At 42.6% G+C, this 19569-nt stretch overlaps 1 long non-coding RNA gene across 1 annotated transcript in view; it reads right to left on the reverse strand.

The window, feature by feature from the left end:
• Positions 1-8588: 8588 nt before the first annotated feature.
• LOC306763184 overlaps positions 8589-19569 on the reverse strand; it is a 70853-nt gene continuing 59872 nt past the window's right edge. Inside the window, exon 3 of the long non-coding RNA XR_013771521.1 lies at positions 8589-8864. This is a non-coding gene — a long non-coding RNA (uncharacterized lncRNA). The remainder of the gene's footprint in view (positions 8865-19569) is intronic.

Here is a 19569-nt window from a genome sequence, read left to right on the forward strand (position 1 = left end):
TATCCAGAACATTGTTCCTGTTCTGGATGGTAGTATCCAGAATGTTGTTCCTATTCTGGATGGTGGTATTGAGAATGTTGTTCCTGTTCTGGATGGTAGCATCCAGAATGTTGTTCCAGTTCTGGAAGGTAGTATCCAGAATGTTTTTCCTGTTCTGGATGGTAGTATCCAGAATGTTGTTCCTGTTCTGGAAGGTAGTATCCAGAATGTTGTTCCTGTTCTGGAAGGTAGTATCCAGAATGTTTTTCCTGTTCTGGATGGTAGTATCCAGAATGTTGTTCCTCTTCTGGAAGGTAGTATCCAGAATATTTTTCTTGTTCTGGATGGTCGTATCCAAGAATGTTGTTCCTGTTCTGGACGGTAGTATCCTAAACATTGTTCCTGTTCTGGATGGTAGTATCCTAAACATTGTTCCTGTTCTGGATGGTAGTATCCTAAACATTGTTCCTGTTCTGGATGGTAGTATCCAGGTTGTCGTTCCTGTTCTGGAAGGGAGTATAAAGGATGTTGTTCCTGTTCTGGATGGTAGTATCCAGAATGTTGTTCTTATTCTGGATGGTGGTATCGAGAATGTTGTTCCTGTTCTGGATGGTAGTATCCAGAATGTTGTTCCTGTTCTGGATGGTAGTATCCAGAATGTTGTTCCTGTCCTGGAAGGTAGTATCCAGAATGTTTTTCCTGTTCTGGATGGTAGTATCCAGAATGCTGTTCCTGTTCTGGACGGTAGTATCCTAAACATTGTTCCTGTTCTGGACGGTAGTATCCTAAACATTGTTCCTGATCTGGATGGTAGTATCCAGTATGTTGTTCCTGTTCTGGATGATAGTATCCAGAACATTGTTTCTATTCTGGATGATAGTTTCCAGAATGTTGTTCCTGCTCAGGAAGGAAGTATCTAGAATGTTCTTCCTTTTCTGGATGGTAGTATCCAGAACATTGTTCCTTTTCTGGATGGTAGTATCCAGAGAGTCGTTCCTTTTCTGGATGTTAGTATCCAGAATGTTTTTCGTGTTCTGGATGGTAGTATCCAGGATGTCATTCCTGTTCAGTAAGGGAGTATACAGGAGGATGTTCCTGTTCTGGATGGTAGTATCGAGAATGTTGTTCCTATTCTGGATGGTGGTATCGAGAATGTTGTTCCTGTTCTGGATGGTAGTATCTAGCATGTTGTTCCTGTTCTGGAAGGTAGTGTCCAGAATGTTGTTCCTGTTCTGGAAGGTAGTATCCAGAATTTTTTTCCTGTTCTGGATGGTAGTATCCAGAATGTTGTTCCTGATCTGGAAGGTAGTATCCAGAATGTTTTTCCTGTTCTGGATGGTAGTATCCAGAATGTTGTTCCTGTTCTGGACGGTAGTATCCTAAACAATGTTCCTGTTCTGGACGGTAGTATCCTAAACATTGTTCCTGTTCTGGATGGTAGTATCCTAAACATTGTTCCTGTTCTGGATGGTAGTATCCAGGTTGTCGTCCCTGTTCTGGAAGGGAGTATACAGGATGTTGTTCCTGTTCTGGATGGTAGTATCCAGAATGTTTTTCCTATTCTGGATGGTGGTATCGAGAATGTTGTTCCAGTTCTGGATGGTAGTATCATGAATGTTGTTCCTGTTCTGGAAGGTAGTATCCAGAATGTTGTTCCTGTTCTGGAAGGTAGTATCCAGAATTTTTTTATTGTTCTGGATGGTAGTATCCAGAATGTTGTTCCTCTTCTGGAACGTAGTATCCAGAATGTTGTTCCTGTTCTGGATGGTAGTATCCAGAATGTTTTTCCTGTTCTGGACGGTAGTATCCTAAACATTGTTCCTGTTCTGGACGGTAGTACCCTAAACATTGTTCCTGTTCTGGATGGTAGTATCCAGAATGTTGTTCCTGTTCTGAACGGTAGTATCCTAAACATTCTTCCAGTTCTGGATGGTGGTATCCATAATGTTCCTGTTCTGGATGGTGGCATCCAGAATGTTGTTCCTGTTCTGGATGGTAGTATCCAGGATGGCATTCATTTTCTGGATGGTAGTATCCAGAATGTTGTTCCTGTTCTGGATGATAGCATCCAGAACATTGTTTCCATTCTGGATGATAGTTTCCAGAATGTTGTTCCTGCTCTGGACGGTAGTATCCTAAACATTGTTCCTGTTCTGGGTAGTAGTACCCAGAATGTTGTTCCTGTTCGTTATGGTGATATCTAAAAAAGGTTGTTCCTGTTCTGGATGGTGGTATCCAGAATATTTTTCCTGTTCTGGACGGTAGTATCCAGAATGTTTTTCCTGTTCTGGATGGTAGTATCCAGAAAGTCATTCCTGTTCTGGATGGCAGTATCCAGAAAATCTTTCCTGTTCTGGATGGTAATATCCAGAATGTTGTTCCTGTTCTGTATGGTGGCCTCTAAAAAAGGTTGTTCCTGTTGTGGATGGTGATATCCAGAATGTTCCTGTTCTGGATGGTAGTATCCAGAATGTTTTTCCTGTTCAGGATGGTAGTATCCAGAATGTTGTTCCTGTTCTGGAAGGGAGTATCTAGAATGTTTTTCCTGTTCTGGGTGGTAGTATCCAGAATGTTGTTCCTGTTCTGGACGGTAGTATCCTAAATATTGTTCCTGTTCTGGATGATAGTATCCAGAATGTTTTTCCTGTTCTGTATGGTGGTACCTAAAAAAGGTTGTTCCTGTTCTGGATGGCAGTATCCAGAACGTCGTTCCTGTTCTGGATGGTAGTATCCAGAATGTTGTTCCTGTTCTGGATGGTAGTATCCAGAATGTTGTTCCTGTTCTGGATTGTGGTATCCAGAATATTGTTCCTGTTTTCTATGGTAGTTTCCAGAATGTTGTTCCTGTTTTGGACGGTAGTATCTAGAAAGTTGTTCCTTTTCTGGATGGTGGTGTCCAGAATGTTGTTCCTGTTCTGGATGGTAATATCCAGAATGTTGTTCCTGTTCTGGATTGTGGTATCCAGAATATTGTTCCTGTTTTCGATGGTAGTTTCCAGAATGTTGTTCCTGTTCTGGACAGTAGTATCTAGAAAGTTCTTCCTGTTCTTGATGGTGGTATCCAGAATGTTGTTCCTGTTCTGGATGGTAGTGTCCAGAATGTTGTTCCTGTTCTGGATGGTGGTATCTAAAAAAGGTTGTTCCTGTTCTGGATGGTGGTATCCAGAATGTTCCTGTTCTGGATGGTATTATCCAGAATGTTGTTCCTGTTCTGGATAGTGGTGTCCAGGATGTTGTTCCTGTTCTGGATGGTAGTATCCAGAAAGTCGTTCCTGTTCTGGATGGTAGTATCCAGAAAATTGTTCCTGTTCTGGACGGTAGTATCCAGAAAATTGTTCCTGTTTTGTATGGTAGTATCCAGAAAGTCGTGCCTGTTCTGGATGGTGGTATCTAGAATGTTGTCACTATTCTGGATGGTAGTATCCAGGATGTCGTTCCTGTTCTGGAAGGGAGTATACAGGATGTTGTTCCTGTTCTGCATGGTAGTATCCAGAATGTTGTTCCTATTCTGGATGGTGGTATCGAGAATGTTGTTCCTGTTCTGGTTTGTAGTATCCAGAATGTTGTTCCTGTTCTGGACGGTAGGATACTAAACATTGTTCCTGTTCTGGATGGTAGTATCCAGAATGTTGTTCATGTTCTGTATGGTGGCCTCTAAAAACGCTTGTTCCTGTTGTGGATGGTGGTATCCAGAATGTTCCTGTTCTGGATGGTAGTATGCAGAACATTGTTCCTATTCTGGATGGTAGTATCCAGAAAGTCGTTCCTGTTCTGGATGGTAGTGTCCAGAATGTTGTTCCTGTTCTGGGTGGTAGTATCCAAAATGTTGTTCCTGTTCTGGACGGTAGTATCCTAAACATTGTTCCTGTTCTGGATGGTAGTATCCAGAATGTTGTTCCTGTTCTGTATGGTGGTATCTAAAAAAGGTTGTTCCTGTTCTGGATGGTGGTTCTAGAATGTTCCTGTTCTGGATAGTGGTGTCCAGGATGTTGTTCCTGTTCTGGATGGTAGTATCCAGAAAGTCGTTCCGGTTCTGGATGGTAGTATCCAGAATGTTGTTCCTGTTCTGTATGGTGGTATCTAAAAAAGGTTGTTCCTGTTCTGGATGGTGGTTCTAGAATGTTCCTGTTCTGGACGGTAGTATCCAGAACATTGTTCCTGTTTTGTATGGTAGTATCCAGAAAGTCGTGCCTGTTCTGGATGGTGGTATCTAGAATGTTGTCACTATTCTGGATGGTAGTATCCAGGATGTCGTTCCTGTTCTGCATGGTAGTATCCAGAATGTTGTTCCTATTCTGGATGGTGGTATCGAGAATGTTGTCACTATTCTGGGAGGAAGTATCTAGAATGTTCTTCCTGTTCTGGATGGTAGTATCGAGAACATTGTTCCTGTTCTGGATGGTAGTATCCAGAACATTGTTCCTGTTCTGGATGGTAGTATCCAGAAAGTCATTCCTTTTCTGGATGGCAGTATCCAGAAAATGTTTCCTGTTCTGGATGGTAATATCCAGAATGTTGTTCCTGTTCTGGAAGGTAGTATCTAGAATGTTGTTCCTGTTCTGGTTTGTAGTGTCCAGAATGTTGTTCCTGTTCTGGACGGTAGGATACTAAACATTGTTCCTGTTCTGGATGGTAGTATCCAGAAAGTTGTTCCTGTTCTGTATGGTGGCCTCTAAAAAAAGCTTGTTCCTGTTGTGGATGGTGGTATCCAGAATGTTCCTGTTCTGGATGGTAGTATGCAGAACATTGTTCCTATTCTGGATGGTAGTATCCAGAAAGTCGTTCCTTTTCTGGATGGTAGTATCCAGAAAGTCGTTGCTGTTCTGGATGGTAGTATCCAGAAAATTGTTCCTGTTCTGGACGGTAGTATCCAGAACATTGTTCCTGTTTTGTATGGTAGTATCCAGAAAGTCGTGCCTGTTCTGGATGGTGGTATCTAGAATGTTGTCACTATTCTGGATGGTAGTATCCAGGATGTCGTTCCTGTTCTGGAAGGGAGTATACAGGATGTTGTTCCTGTTCTGCATGGTGGTATCGAGAATGTCACTATTCTGGAAGGAAGTATATAGAATGTTCTTCCTGTTCTGGATGGTAGTATACAGAATGTTGTTCCTGTTCTGGATGGTAGTATCTAGAATGTTGTTCCTGTTCTGGATGGTAGTATCCAGAATGTCGTTCCTGTTCTGGACGGTAGTATCCTAAACATTGTTCCTGTTCTGGATGGTAGTATCCAGAATGTTGTTCCTGTTCTGTATGGTGGTATCTAAAAAAGGTTGTTCCTGTTCTGGATGGTGGTTCTAGAATGTTCCTGTTCTGGATGGTGGTATCCAGAATGTTGTTCCTGTTCTGGATGGTAGTATCCAGAATGTTCCTGTTCTGGATGGTAGTATCCAGAATGTATTTCCTGTTCTGGATGGTAGTATCCAGAATGTTTTTCCTGTTCTGGGTGGTAGTATCCAGAATGTTGTTCCTGTTCTGGACGGTAGTATCCTAAATATTGTTCCTGTTCTGGATGATAGTATCCAGAATGTTTTTCCTGTTCTGTATGGTGGTACCTAAAAAAGGTTGTTCCTGTTCTGGATGGCAGTATCCAGAATGTCGTTCCTGTTCTGGATGGTAGTATCCAGAATGTTGTTCCTGTTCTGGATGGTAGTATCCAGAATGTTGTTCCTGTTCTGGATGGTAGTATCCAGAATATTGTTCCTGTTTTCTATGGTAGTTTCCAGAATGTTGTTCCTGTTTTGGACGGTAGTATCTAGAAAGTTGTTCCTTTTCTGGATGGTGGTGTCCAGAATGTTGATCCTGTTCTGGATGGTAATATCCAGAATGTTGTTCCTGTTCTGGATGGTAGTATCCAGAATGTTTTTCCTGTTCTTGATGGTGGTATCCAGAATGTTGTTCCTGTTCTGGATGGTAGTGTCCAGAATGTTGTTCCTGTTCTGGATGGTAGTATCTAAAAAAGGTTGTTCCTTTTCTGGATGGTGGTATCCAGAATGTTCCTGTTCTGGATGGTATTATCCAGAATGTTGTTCCTGTTCTGGATAGTGGTGTCCAGGATGTTGTTCCTGTTCTGGATGGTAGTATCCAGAAAGTCGTTCCTGTTCTGGATGGTAGTATCCAGAAAATTGTTCCTGTTCTGGACGGTAGTATCCAGAAAATTGTTCCTGTTTTGTATGGTAGTATCCAGAAAGTCGTGCCTGTTCTGGATGGTGGTATCTAGAATGTTGTCACTATTCTGGATGGTAGTATCCAGGATGTCGTTCCTGTTCTGGAAGGGAGTATACAGGATGTTGTTCCTGTTCTGCATGGTAGTATCCAGAATGTTGTTCCTATTCTGGATGGTGGTATCGAGAATGTTGTTCCTGTTCTGGTTTGTAGTATCCAGAATGTTGTTCCTGTTCTGGACGGTAGGATACTAAACATTGTTCCTGTTCTGGATGGTAGTATCCAGAATGTTGTTCATGTTCTGTATGGTGGCCTCTAAAAACGCTTGTTCCTGTTCTGGATGGTGGTATCCAGAATGTTCCTGTTCTGGATGGTAGTATGCAGAACATTGTTCCTATTCTGGATGGTAGTATCCAGAAAGTCGTTCCTGTTCTGGATGGTAGTGTCCAGAATGTTGTTCCTGTTCTGGGTGGTAGTATCCAAAATGTTGTTCCTGTTCTGGACGGTAGTATCCTAAACATTGTTCCTGTTCTGGATGGTAGTATCCAGAATGTTGTTCCTGTTCTGTATGGTGGTATCTAAAAAAGGTTGTTCCTGTTCTGGATGGTGGTTCTAGAATGTTCCTGTTCTGGATAGTGGTGTCCAGGATGTTGTTCCTGTTCTGGATGGTAGTATCCAGAAAGTCGTTCCTGTTCTGGATGGTAGTATCCAGAATGTTGTTCCTGTTCTGTATGGTGGTATCTAAAAAAGGTTGTTCCTGTTCTGGATGGTGGTTCTAGAATGTTCCTGTTCTGGACGGTAGTATCCAGAACATTGTTCCTGTTTTGTATGGTAGTATCCAGAAAGTCGTGCCTGTTCTGGATGGTGGTATCTAGAATGTTGTCACTATTCTGGATGGTAGTATCCAGGATGTCGTTCCTGTTCTGCATGGTAGTATCCAGAATGTTGTTCCTATTCTGGATGGTGGTATCGAGAATGTTGTCACTATTCTGGGAGGAAGTATCTAGAATGTTCTTCCTGTTCTGGATGGTAGTATCGAGAACATTGTTCCTGTTCTGGATGGTAGTATCCAGAACATTGTTCCTTTTCTGGATGGCAGTATCCAGAAAATGTTTCCTGTTCTGGATGGTAATATCCAGAATGTTGTTCCTGTTCTGGAAGGTAGTATCCAGAATGTTGTTACTGTTCTGGACGGTAGGATACTAAACATTGTTCCTGTTCTGGATGGTAGTATCCTGAATGTTGTTCCTGTTCTGTATGGTGGCCTCTAAAAAAGCTTGTTCCTGTTGTGGATGGTGGTATCCAGAATGTTCCTGTTCTGGATGGTAGTATGCAGAACATTGTTCCTATTCTGGATGGTAGTATCCAGAAAGTCGTTCCTGTTCTGGATGGTAGTATCCAGAATGTTGTTCCTGTTCTGGGTGGTAGTATCCAGAATATTGTTCCTGTTCTGGATGGTATTATCTAGAATGTTGTTCCTGTTCTGGATGGTAGTATACAGAATGTTGTTCCTGTTCTGGATGGTAGTATCTAGAATGTTGTTCCTGTTCTGGATGGTAGTATCCAGAATGTCGTTCCTGTTCTGGACGGTAGTATCCTAAACATTGTTCCTGTTCTGGATGGTAGTATCCAGAATGTTGTTCCTGTTCTGTATGGTGGTATCTAAAAAAGGTTGTTCCTGTTCTGGATGGTGGTTCTAGAATGTTCCTGTTCTGGATGGTGGTATCCAGAATGTTGTTCCTGTTCTGGATGGTAGTATCCAGAATGTTGTTCCTGTTCTGGATTGTATTATCTAGAATGTTGTTCCTGTTCTGGATGGTAGTATACAGAATGTTGTTCCTGTTCTGGATGGTAGTATCTAGAATGTTGTTCCTGTTCTGGATGGTAGTATCCAGAATGTCGTTCCTGTTCTGGATGGTAGTATCCAGAATGATGTTCCTGTTCTGGATGGTAGTATCCAGAATGTTGTTCCTGTTCTGGATTGTGGTATCCAGAATATTGTTCCTGTTTCCTATGGTAGTTTCCAGAATGTTGTTCCTGTTCTGGACGGTAGTATCTAGAAAGTTGTTCCTGTTCTGGATGGTAGTATCCAGAATGTTGTTCCTGTTCTGGACGGTAGTATCTAGAAAGTTGTTCCTGTTCTGGATGGTGGTATCCAGAATGTTGTTCCTGTTCTGGATGGTAGTATCCAAAATTTTGTTCCTGTTCTGGATTGTGGTATCCAGAATATTGTTCCTGTTTTCTATGGTAGTATCCAGAATGTTGTTGCTGTTCTGGATGGTAGTATAATTGGCAACACTAAGTGACATGATTTGAGTGACCTATGACTGCCTGCTAGACCAGTTAATCTTAGCTACTAAGTGACCATTCAGTTCAACTTTATTTATATAGCATCAAATCACAATAATCCCATCTCAAGACGCTTCCTGAAAAGACATGCCTCCTGAAAAACATGACATCTGAACCGAAAGCGGACCATCTGCCTGATGTGGATGTAGACAAGGATGAAGGACACCTGCAAGTCTTCTTCTTCTGCAAACACTGAGTGGCGATGAGCATACGGAGGATTCCAGAACAGGTAGCCGTGGAGTCGCAATGCCGAAGCTCTTTATTTCTCTTCCTTGTAAAACTCTCCATGATGCTGTTTGCCATCGAGGTTGGAGGTTATCATTTTCTTCCCGTCTCATTGTTTCCATCCATACACACCACGTCATCTTTACCTGGAATGAAATGAAATAATTAATCAAAAAACCCAGTTTTTGCTACAAAGACTTCGCTTAGAGAATTTTGAACATAGCAACAAATCTGTATATGTATATAAAGTTATGGTCTCATGGTGTGTGTGTGTGTGTGGGGATGGTTGGCCACCTCCCTAGCGCTCCCACGTTATGTGGCAGAATGAGGGGTATTAAAGCGGGGAAGTCCCGGACTTCGGTGGAGTCTGCTGCGGGTCTATTTGATCAGGACGCCCAGCTGGTTTTGGCACTCTCTACCGGGGTTGTGGGCTCTCCAACCTCTCGCGTTACGGTAAGAGCTGGAAACTGAAAAGTGCCTTAACTGATGATGTGTTGCTTACTCTTGTGCTGCAAGATTAATAAAACGCTGAGTTAATCATTGGGCTAAGAGTTTGTGTGTTCATTATTTGCCGACTTCCTACGATCCTGCAAAATAAATAAAAGTGTTTCATTATATTTTGGCGTCACGAACAGGATACTAAGAAAGCTGTAAATAATGTCTGGTTTTAAGAAGCTGTTTTCACGGAAAACGGCTGTTGAGTCTGAACCTCCGACTGACGCGAGCTGCGTTGGTTGGGAGGGACGGTGGCAGAGTGTGGGGTTAGCACTCAGAGCGGGAGGGGGACGCCCTGAGCCGTGGTCTGGGGTTGTGAGAACCGCCACACCAGCGGAATTAACAGAGGTATTGCAGAAAATACCTGTTAATGATAAAGCACCTTTATCGTCTGTGCAGCGGCACATGTGGGTTTGTGCCAATGCTTGGCGACGGAGTGTGGCAGAAGGAGAGATCATTCAGAGAGAGTTGGCTGCGTGTAAAGAGCAGGTGAAGCAGCTGACTGAGTTAAATCATAAATGCTTATCAAAAGAGGAGAAACCAAAGACAGCCAGATTATGATGAGGAATAGGGAGGAGGCCAAGCCCGGATATTAAAAATTTCTTGGTCTGCTACAGATATTCGGCCTCATGTAGATCTTGAAATTTATTGGAGAAAATCAGTTCAAAGAGTAATGGCTTTAGTAGACACGGGGGCGGAGGCCTCACTAGTTTATGGTAATCCAGATAAGATTAAAGGCGTGCATGTTCCCCTAGCAGGAATAGGAGGCCAAATAGTTAATGGAAAAGCTATTAAAGTACCCCTTAAAATAGGAAAACTCCCGATTCGAGAATATACTGTTGTTGTCACTCCATTAAGAGAGTGGATTTTGGGAATGGCTGTTTTGGCAGGAATGACTCTACATCTGCGCCAGGGTAGATTTCAGTTTGGAACTGAAAAACTTATTCGCTCAGAAGTTGTGTGTATGAAACAATAAAACCAGGACAATCATGGCAGATTGATTTTATTGGTCCCATGGTTAACAGCAATGGCTGTAGATATGCATGTACGGCAGTAGATACATTTTCAGGAGTGTTGGTTGTGCATGCTTGTCGCTTCGCTAACCAATTCGCTACGCTGAAATGTTTGAACACTATCTGTCAGTTTTATGGTATTCCTTTGCAGGTGCAAAGTGATAATGGAGCTCACTTCACAGGTAACAAGGTGAAGGAATGGGCTGAGGAACATCATGTAGAATGGATTTATCATGTTCCCTATCATCCAGAAGCAGCTGGACTGATAGAAAGAATGAATGGAATGCTGAAAGAAAAGTTGAGAAAACTTTCTGGGGAGAACTCGCTTAAGAACTGGCGAGTGCATCTATCTCAGGCGGTTGCCCAGATAAATAACCGACCTGTAGGGTCAGGGCAAACTCCGCTGATGAGAATGATTTCCTGTGAAGGTGTGACACAGACGGATCAGCCCATAAAAATGTGGAAAGTCCACCCTTGACTGCAGCTGTGTCAGATGCTGTAGTCAGCGTGCTCTATGACAGAGAAGAACAGTGGGTGAATGTGCCTGTGGATCAATGTTATCTAAGGGAGGACTAATGCTTTTCTCTCTCTCTTAGATCTAACATTTTTTGTGTGCAGATAAATGACGTGGTGGAGGTTGCTCATTGGGACCTCGGCGCAAGGACGTAAGGGGACCTCGCCAAGGCAGGATGGCTGGAGGCCCAGGACCTGGAAGTGTCGTCTGTGGGGTCATATTCCTCCATGTCCTCGCTGCAGCTGGAGGCTCGACACGGAGGGATTGCTGCTGACTGAAGTGTCAACATTCACCACTGGTTAGCGGAATGAGTCGCGCGACCGGACCCAGGACGACTTCACCTGTCAGGCCAATCAGGCCTGTTGGGCATCAAATATTACCAGTACATGCCAGCTGTATAAATGCCAAGGATGTATGAAGACTCGGGACGGACGTGTCCTCGACGTCCCAATGGTGGCTCGTGGCTGCAACATCACCGTTCGAGCGGCGGCCACTATGTGTGAGCTGGATGATACCACCTGTAGTACCCATAATAATGGTACTCAGTGGACCATGACGGTGTTTTCTGATGTGTGGTTGAGCAATGGCACAGTCATAACAGGAAGAAATGCCTTTATGTTTGTAATTTGGGTCAGAAATGATAAACCTAAGGCTACTCAAACACAGTTGGCTCCCATTCTATCCACCTGCACCAACATGACAATGGGAAAACGGCGAACTGTGGTCCATTGGACGGTGACTTTTCCTCCCATACCTATGTGTTTGCAGTTATGTCGAGCATGGTATGACATGCTATTGGGCTGTGCTGGAATTATCCTCGGTGTGTCCAACACCATTGATGGAGAAATCACCAGAACAATGTTGTCTAACACTGGACAATACACCTCCAAGGCAGTCCACACTGTTGGAGCGTGGATGCCTACTGGAATTGGTTTATCCAGCGAAAATGTCAATCTGTGGACACGCGCATATAAATGGCGATTAGATATGTGGAATTCAACCTCTGATGTTTTAAATAATGTCACACATGCTTTAAACTGGACTGTATGTAGTATTCAGGTATTGCATGCGCGGCTCCAGAAACAAAGATTTGTCACAGGGGTTTATTCCGGTAACTATCATCACTGGAGAACAACATGGAACATAAGTAATGATTTGTGGTTACAGATACATCCGGAAAAGACCATTTGTAATGAAACAAGCTGTCGAGGTTCTTACACTCTATACAATGTTACTCAGCCAAAGATAGTGTGTCAATATGAAGTATTACCTGTAATAACCTCGCACGCTTATTACTTCTTGCATATGAGTGGAGAGTGGTTTGAACCAACATGACATTTGATGCCAAATTATGTGAGACAACTGATCAGGGGTTAACATGTGCACTACAGATGGGACATAGAAATCCATGTTTAACTGAAGACAAGGTATTGTGTGATTGGACGGTGAAACCAACACAGGACATGCTATGGCAGGTAGGCCCACACTACTTATGCGTAGCTACATTTAGGTCACATCCACAATTACCTTCAGCTCCTTTCTCCGGCTGTTTAGGGAATGTTCATCTATGGCAATGGAAAAATAGGACCTACTTCCTGACCAATTACACGGAGCAATCCCGGCTGACTGCACTCCAATGGGAAATTTTGCGGGTGCCATGGGGTATTTCTCTGGACCGATTCAAATGCACATTGGATCTCTCTACAGAACTGCGTGATATAATCAGGAGTCATGGGGCTAACGTTTCCGGAGCTATGGTGACAACCTTAATGGCTGGAAAGGAGGTGATACATGCAGCTAGAAACATACAGCAAAGCTCTGCTCACCATTGGTGGGACATTTTCTAACAGCACGCAGAACCTTAGTGCCTCCCCTGATCATTTTGATAAGTTGCTTAATTGTACTAACCTGCTTAAATGTGCTAACTTGCTTATATATCAGACGGGTGAAAAGGGTTATCTATAAAATCATATATAACCGGTGGGCTATGTCATGAAGATCACAACATGGCCTGGCAAACCATGGGTTTATGACACTGCATTCTTATGGGAACCATGGCACTTTATAAATTGAATGATGTCACAAAACATCAAGAGTGGAATGAAGTATAAACTTTAATGGTGTTGTTGTGTGCCCTCATTCAATGGTGTTGTGCTGCAAGATTAATAAAACGCTGAGTTAATCATTGGGCTAAGAGTTTGTGTGTTCATTATTTGCCAACTTCCTACGATCCTGCAAAATAAATAAAAGTGTTTCATTACACTGTGGCAGACCACCCTGGAGACCAACTTCAAGCCAATAGCACAAGTCTCCATCAAATTTGGCATATATCAAGGAGATACCCTGTCCCCGCTGCTGTTCTGTATAGGCCTGAACCCTCTCAGCCAACTAATCAACAAGACTGGCTATGGATACCCACTGAGGAATGAGGCCACCATCAGCCACTTCCTGTACATGCATGACATCAAGCTGTACGCTAAGAGTGAGCGGGACATTGACTCACTGATCCACACCACCAGGATCTACAGCAGGGACATCGGAATGTCATTCGGACTGGAGAAATGTGGGCGAATGATCACAAAGAGAGGGAAGGTAATCCATACGGAGGGCATTGCACTCCCAGAGGGCAGGATAACAGATGTAGAGGAAAGCTACAAGTACCTGGGCATACCACAGGCAAATGGTAACCATGAAGAAGCCACAAGGAAAGCTGCCACAGCTACATACCTGCAGCGACTGAGGCAAGTACTGAGAAGTCAGCTCAATGGCAAGAACAAGATCCAGGCAATTAACAGCTACGCCCTGCCAGTGATCCGATACCCTGCTGGGATAATAAGCCGGTCAAAGGAGGAAGCTCAGGTTAAAACACGGAAGCTGCTCACCATGCATGGAGGGTTCCACCCCAAGTCCAGTGTCCAGCGACTATACACTAAGCACAAAGAAGGGGGGACTAGTGAGCATCAAGGCCACTATCCAAATAAAACATCCAAGCTCCACGAATACATCAGGAAGAGGGCACAGAGGGATGAAGTACTTTGTGAATGTCTCAGACAATGGAGTGTGGAGGAACACGAGATGGAAGAACCATCATAGGAGGAAAAGCCCCTGCATGGGATGTACCACCGGCAGATCACCGAAGTGGCCGATATAAACAAGTCCTATCAATGGAGACGGCTGGACTGAAGGACAGCACAGAGACACGAATCATGGCAGCACAGGAGCAGGCCCTGATCTACCAGACCAGGCAGGATCCCAGATCTACCCTACCAGGCAGGATCCCAGATCTACCCTACCAGGCAGGATCCCAGATCTACCAGACCAGGCAGGATCCCAGATCTACCAGACCAGGCAGGATCCCAGATCTACCCTACCAGGCAGGATCCCAGATCTACCAGACCAGGCAGGATCCCAGATCTACCAGACCAGGCAGGATCCCAGATCTACCAGACCAGGCAGGATCCCAGATCTACCAAACCAGGCAGGATCCCAGATCTACCAGACCAGGCAGGATCCCAGGTGCAGACTATGCAAAGGAGCCCCTGAAACAATCCAGCACCTCACAGCATGGTACAAGATACTGGCAGGCAAAGAATACATGGAGTGCCATAACCAAGTAGCCGGCATAGTGTACAGGAACATCTGAGCAGAATATGGACTGGAGACCCCTCAGTCCCAGTGGGAAACTCCCCCCAAGGTGGTGGAGAATGAGAGGGCTAAGATCCTCTGGGACTTCCAGATCCAGACAGATAAAATGGTGGTGGCCAACCAAGCGGACATAGTGATCATGGAGAAGCAGCAGAGGAAAGCCGTAGTGATCGATGGATCCATCCCCAATGATGGAAATATCAGGAAAAAGGAGAAGATGGCCGCAGCGTGAGTGCGTGCAAAACTGGTCTGTCTGAAATAGTTTGCTATATCTCTTAATATTGCTTTCTGACACCACAACTGCTCCAATCTGATCACCTTGATGATGTTTCAAGATTCATCTCACCAAAACTCCATGCAAGTTGTGCTGGATTGCTTAAATCAGCTGAAGATGGAAATGCTATCTCACATGGACGTTAAGGTGGATCCCATTCATTCCCAACTCAACAACATTCAGCGCTCTCTGGATACTATCGGTGAGCATGTGGGATTGTTGGAACAAAGAGTTGGGAAAACTGAAGATGATATTCTTGATCTCCAATCTAAGAACCGCGAACTGGAAAAAAAAAAACTCTTACCTCCTGACTAAGGTCGAAGACTTGGAGAACAGGAGCCGTGCTTCCAACCTGCGCTTCATTCATGTCCTGGAGAATGCCGAAGGTCCTGATATCCTCGGCTTCATGTCTCAGTTGATCCCACAGCTACTTGGACGGGAAAATTTTCCCTTTGCCCCGGTCATTGAGAGGGCTAACCGCACTCCTACCGGTCCACCTGGCGGTGCCACCGCGCGCCATGGTGACAGAGTCAGACCGCGGCCCATACTAATCAAACTACTCAATTTCCAGGATAAAATCAAAGTTCTTCGTTTGGCCAGGGATAAGGAGTTGACCTTCAATGGCTCCCGCATCTACATATACCCCAATTTCAGCGCGGAGCTCACGAGGAAGCGGAGGAGCTTTGACAGTCAAGCGTAGGCTCCGTGAACTCAACACTAAATACTCACTCCGATATCCGAGCACTCTGTGTTACTGTTAACGGTGAGCTCCAGCAATTCACCTGCCATAAAGCTGCAGAAGCCGCCTTCATTCCTTCCACGAATGCGTCACCAACTTAGGCTTGAGTTGTCTTCAGAACTTTTGCTCTTGCCTCTCAGAGCTTGTGGCAACAAAGTCAATGGATTACGCTGCATCATTTTCGACGGAGATTTTTTGCTGGATTATTTTTGTTTTCATGAGGAGATGAGGCTCTGTCTCCTGCAACGGTGCGACATGCTGTCCAGCTGATTTTTGTTTACAGTTTCCTCGCCTTTCTTCCTCGTATTGGCTACACACTGTACAAAGCATACAGGCCGGAACATGCACTGCCCCCTGTCGGATATACATGTAACTTCTACTTGCAGACTCTAGGGAGCATAATGCGCCTTCTTAGGCAATTTATTTCGGTGTCGGTTTATATTAAATTTTCAGTCAGACCTAAAAACAAAAGACAATGGTTTATTTAGTTAGAATTAAAACTGCCCTCTCGCAGGGATACTGTGGCTTTTTTTGGGGGCGGGTGGGGATACAGTGTGCTTTTGAGTTCTGTGTGTGTGTGTGCGGGTGTGTTTTTTTTCTTTTGTTTTGTTTTATTTTGAGTTTTCTACACATGATTGTTTCGTTTGTCTCACCATTCCAAGGACTTCTTCACAATTTCTCTCCTTCTCACATGTTGAGACTATATGAACTTTAGATATATGAATTCTGCAGGCACTATCATTAAATTTGCAACATGGAATGTCAGAGGTCTGGGAAAAGTCTCAAAAATTCACCAGGTGCTTCATAACCTGAGCAATCTTGATGTAAAAGTAGCTTTTATTCAAGAAACTCATTCAAATGCATAAAATATAAACAAACTGCACAAAACCTGGGTGTCACAACTATATCATTCATCATTTAATAGTAACGCACGTGGGGTTGCCATTCTCATTCATCACTCGGTCCCATTTAAATGTGAAAGCGTGGTTACAGACCACAATGGTCAATATGTTATAATCTATGGTTCAATTAATAATACTACTTTAACCTTGGCAAATGTCTATGCACCAAACATAGATGATGAGAGCTTTTTTGTTAATTTTTTCTCTAAAATTTCTAATATTGAATCTCATTGTCTCATTATTGGGGGAGACTTTAATTGCTGTTTAAACGACAAATTAGACAGATCTTCATCTAAACATTATGCACATAAATCTACTTCAGTAATTTACCTAATTCATCTATGATTTCGGTGTGTCTGATATTTGGCGTAGGTCTAATCGGAATACACGAGATTATTCTTTTTCTTCTGTTCACCATACATTTTCAAGGATCGATTATTTTTTGGTAGATAATAATTTAGTTAGCTCTATCCAAAATTGCCAATATCAAGCTAGAGTGATTTCTGATCATTCTCCTCTAACTATGGACTTGCTCTGCCCGTCTTTAGTCCACCCTCAGTTGTGGAGATTAAATATTAGACTTTTATCAAACTCAGATTTCCTCACTACAATTGGGGAACAAATAGACTTTTTCATTGAGAAGAACAGTACACCTGACATTAGTCAATGTGTTTTATGGGAATCTCTGAAATGTTATTTAAGAGGTCAGATAATTTCCTATGCGTCTTTTGAAAGAAAAAAATATTTGTCCCAAATTAAGAATATTGCCAATAAGATTTCAGAGATTGACCATCTATATTTTGTTACCCCATCAGATGAATTATACAAGCAAACGCTCCTTCTTCAATATGAGTTTGATAACCTTTCCACAGTTAAAGCAGAAGAGATGCTACTGAAGTCCAGACATTCCTACTATGAATTTGGGGAAAAACCAAGTCGACTCTTGGCACAGCAGCTGAGGAAGTCTATGGCATCCAAAATCATCCATGAAATTCAGGTGGGTGATACTTTAACCTCTGATCCTGGGGAAATTAACAATGCTTTTCTATCTTTTTACAAATCATTGTATTCCTCTGAAGCAAAGTACACTATCAAAGATCTACAAAGTTTTTTCGATGAATATGTTATTCCCCAAATTCATATTAACACACCAGAGACATTAGAGAGTCCAATTACACTTGACGAAATTAAAAAAGCCATTTTTAACATGCAGAGTGGCAAAAGCCCAGGTAAAGATGGCTTCTGTACCGAATTTTACAGAAAATTTCCAAATCAACTAGAACCTCTTCTATTAAACATTTACAATGATTCTTATAGAAATAATATCCTTCCTCCAACTCTGCGGGAATCTCAAATTTCTCTTCTGTTAAAAAAAAAAAAAACAAAAATCCTCAACTGTGTGCTTCGTACTGACCAATTTCACTACTTAATGTAGATACCAAAATTTTGGCCAAAATCCTCGCCACCCGTTTAGAAACAGTAATGTCTGAAATAATCTCCACTGACCAGACTGGCTTTATTAAAGATAGATTTTCTTTTTTTAATGTGAGGTGTTTAATATAATTTATCATCCATTTGACAACTCAGTCTCTGAATTAGTCATATCTATGGATGCTGAAAAAGCATTTGACAGAGTCGAATGGGACTATTTATTCTTTACACTTAACAAATTTGGTTTTGACAACAAATTTGTTTCATGGATCAAACTGCTATATACATCGCCTGTCTCCTCAGTTCGAACCAACAATACTTACTCTAACCAGTTCCCCTTACACAGAGGGACAAAGCAGGGCTGTCCTCTCTCAGCTCTCCTCTTTGCATTAGCCATCGAGCCATTGGCCATAGCCCTTCGCCAAAGTCCTCTGATTAAAGGGATTATGAGAGAGGGACAAGAGCAGCGCGTCTGTCTGTATGCAGACGACCTCCTCTTGTTCATTTCAGATCCTGATACCAGCCTACCTGAGGTCTTCAGTATTCTAAATAGATTCCAAATACTCTCCGGATACAAACTGAATCTTGAAAAATGTGAGGTATTCCCTATAAACAGAGCAGCTCATAATAATTCACTAGAAGCACTTCCCTTCAAAATCACAGACCAGTTTATCTACCTGGGAATCACTGTCACCAGAAAGCATTCAGATCTTTTCTCTGCCAACTTTCAACCTCTGCTTGAACAGACAAAGTCCAACCTGAAGTCTTGGTCATCCCTTCCTTTATCAGTTGCTGGCCGTATTAATTCTGTTCAAATGAATATTTTACCAAAATTTACATTTACATTTTCAGTGTTTGCCAATTTTCATTCCTAAATCCTTTTTTACTAAATTAAATGGCATTATAACAACTTTCATTTGGAACGGCAAGCCACCTCAGATAGCATGGGCCACTTTACAGCAACCAAAAAAAATGGGAGGTATGGCCGCTCCAAACTTCCAATATTATTATTGGGCAGCAAACATTAGACCAATTGTCCACTGGCTGTATGAACATCCAGGAGCTGATGCTCCATCATGGCTACAATTAGAGGCATTATCTCGTCGCCCCTCATCCCTGCCAGCCCTAATTTTTTCCAATATGTCTCCACCTACTGAATGTACTAAAAATATTATTGTGAAAAATACTGTTAAAATTTGGATTCAGTGTAAACACAATTTAAATTGGACATCTTTTTGTCTAAGAGCTCCAGTTTGCTCAAACCACCTCTTCAAACCATCTTTAACGGACAAAACCTTCACTGACTGGGATGATATGGGCATTAAAACCTTCGCTGACTTTTATGATAATGGGACATTTATTTCATTCGCCAACTTTCAATCTAAATTTAACATAAAAAACAGTGATTTTTTCCGCTATTTACAACTACAGGATTTTATGTTTAAAAGTGTCTCTCAGTTTTCCAATGCACCACCAAAAAATCCAATTGACTCAATTTTAGATCAGCCTCAAACATTTAAGGGCATTATTTCAATTTTGTATAATAAATTATTATGCAATGAAAAAACATCTTTTTTTGTACTGAAGCGTGAATGGGAAAGTGAGTTAAATATAACACTTTGTGATGACCTCTGGCTGTCCATCCTTAACAGGGTCCACACTTCTTCAGTTTGTGCAAAACAATCATTTATGCAATGTAAGATTTTGCACTGCTGTTTCTGGACCAACCAAAAGATGGCAAAGATTTTTCCAGATGTGAACCCAAATTGCAATCGGTGTGGTGCTACTCCTGCCAACCACGTCCATATGTTCTGGTCCTGAACAAAACTAAAACCATT

Source organism: Telmatherina bonti (assembly GCF_933228915.1).
Source record: "Telmatherina bonti genome assembly, chromosome: 12".
In the NCBI taxonomy this organism is placed as follows: domain Eukaryota; kingdom Metazoa; phylum Chordata; class Actinopteri; order Atheriniformes; family Telmatherinidae; genus Telmatherina; species Telmatherina bonti.